The 2177-nt window shown below is 49.3% G+C and overlaps 1 pseudogene across 1 annotated transcript; it reads left to right on the top strand.

The window, feature by feature from the left end:
* Positions 1-1105: 1105 nt before the first annotated feature.
* Positions 1106-1961, top strand: LOC116560913 (annotated as a pseudogene). Its single transcript, XR_004273203.1, has one exon. The product of XR_004273203.1 is annotated as a tricarboxylate transport protein, mitochondrial pseudogene (transcript).
* Positions 1962-2177: the final 216 nt, after the last annotated feature.

Here is a 2177-nt window from a genome sequence, read left to right as displayed (position 1 = left end):
GTTTAATACAGCATTAGGTATAGGCCTCATCTTAGGCACTAAGGTGGGCAGACATCTTATTTAATTAAAAAGAAAATGTTATACCATAGAACAGTGTGTTCTGTTTAATATTTCCACAGAATGACGTAAAACTCAAGAGCCTGTATAATGGCTGGCAACTGGGTAAGAACTAGACACTCCCAGATAAGAAGGAATATCAAATACGAGGTATGGCCATAATCCACAGGGCACCACATAATTAGAGGACTGCTCAGCTTCTGTTAGTATTGAAGGATATTAAGAACCTAATATTCACTGAAATTTAAGACAAATTTCATGCACTTACTGTACTATGGTAATTTTGACTTTGCCATCAGTAACTGCTTTGGGGTGAGGTTGAAGGCCATGGGCTACCTCAAAGCTACAGCAGCACCCTAGGAGCCACTTGTAAAGTTATATAAGCACAACTCCCATGTGATCTCTTGCATTCCAAAACCTCATGGTGTAATGCTGCTGGTCCCTTGCTATTGCTCACCAAGTCATTTCCTCTTCTATTCTCTATCCTATCCCCATTCCATCATCATGGACCTTCAGCTAACTGTACGTGAGGTCTAGGTCAGTGACACACCCATGGTCGTGTGGCAGTTTGATATGGTTGGGGATGGACCAACGCCTCGTCCTCTCAAGAGTTGTCTAGGAGTTCAGCCGCTGGAGTCCATGTAGTTTTGGCAGCTACATTAGCTTTAGTGGCCATTCTTAAGAAGACATCAAATGAATGTTATGCGAGGAAAAGATTGATGAAATAAAAAGTGATTAGAATGAATTTTAACACAAAGAAACAAACTCCAAGATATGTGAAATGCTACAGTGGGAAGGATAGTGGATTGGCACTCATGCTAACAAGATGTGCTTTTTATTTAGGCGGTATAATGGTTGTTTTTTGTTATACTGCGGCAATAGCAATTGATGAGCATCCTGAAATATGAGTATCAAGTATTGATATTTTAGGAATGTTTATGTTGGGTTTAATGCTGGAAATAATGATAGTATTTTTATTAGGCGGTGATCCCAATAAAACGGTAGAAGTTCTGCCAAGAACTTCTCCAGTGAGGCTGCTGGGAAGGTGAAGTTTATCCAAGACCAGACCTCTCCAAACCCCAAGTACAGAGGATTCTTCCACGGGGTTAGGGAGATTGTGTGGGAACTAGGACTGAAGAGGACATACCAGGACCTCATGGCCACCGTGCTGAAGCAGGGCTCAAACCAGGCCATCCGCTTCTTCCTTATGACCTCCCTGCACAACTGGTACCGAGGGGACAACCCCAACAAGCCCATGAACCCACTGATCACTGGAGGCTTCGGAGCTATTTCGGGCGCAGCCAGTGTCTTTGGAAACACTCCTCTGGACGTGATTAAGACCCAGATTCAGGGCCTGGAGGCGCACAAATACCGCAACACGTGGGACTGTGGCTTGCAGATCCTGAGGAAGGAAGGGCTCAAGGCATTCTATAAGGGCACTGTCCCCCGCCTGGGCCGGGTCTGCCTGGATGTGGCCATAGTGTTTATCATCTATGATGAGGTGGTGAAGCTGCTCAACAAAGTGTGGAAGACGGACTAAGCCTAGAGGGGCCACAAGGGGACAACCCCAGGCACCTCCGGAGTGCCCCACCACCCTTGTCTCATATGAATCCAGTGCTGTAGTGCCAAAAGGCCCCTTCCCCTGTCCCTCGAGCTCTGTGGTCTGCTGTGTGCATTGTGGCTTTCAAATCCATGTGTCCCATAATGCCATGTCCCTGTTGTGGTCTGTGACACCACCACTGTGCCCGGGTGTCTGGCCCAGCCATGGTTGGGTGTGCATCTGGCCTGTGACCCTGTGCCCACTTGTCCATGTGCTTACTGTGAGCACTGTGCCTGTGTTTCATGTTCTGTGTCATGTGACCCTGTGCTCCGCCTCCCAGGGTGCCCATGTGGCCGGGGTCCTCGGCCCTGTAGCCCTGGCCCAGTCCCAGTCCGGTGCCTTCCACCCAGCCCTGGCCTACCACAGCTGCCCCCTGGCCTCGGCCTGGCTTCACTGCATTCCAGGGGCTGCAGCCCCCCGCTTCTCCCACCATTGGCCTTAACTGGCCCTCGGGCCCTCCCTCCACACAGGACAGGGAGGCACCTGCCACTCTCAGGACCACCCTGCCAAGGCAGAATAA

The sequence above is a fragment of the Sapajus apella genome, unplaced genomic scaffold, assembly GCF_009761245.1.
Source record: "Sapajus apella isolate SASKATOON/1434 unplaced genomic scaffold, GSC_monkey_1.0 scaffold27, whole genome shotgun sequence".
Classification (NCBI taxonomy): domain Eukaryota; kingdom Metazoa; phylum Chordata; class Mammalia; order Primates; family Cebidae; genus Sapajus; species Sapajus apella.
This window is presented reverse-complemented; position numbering and strand designations above follow the sequence as displayed.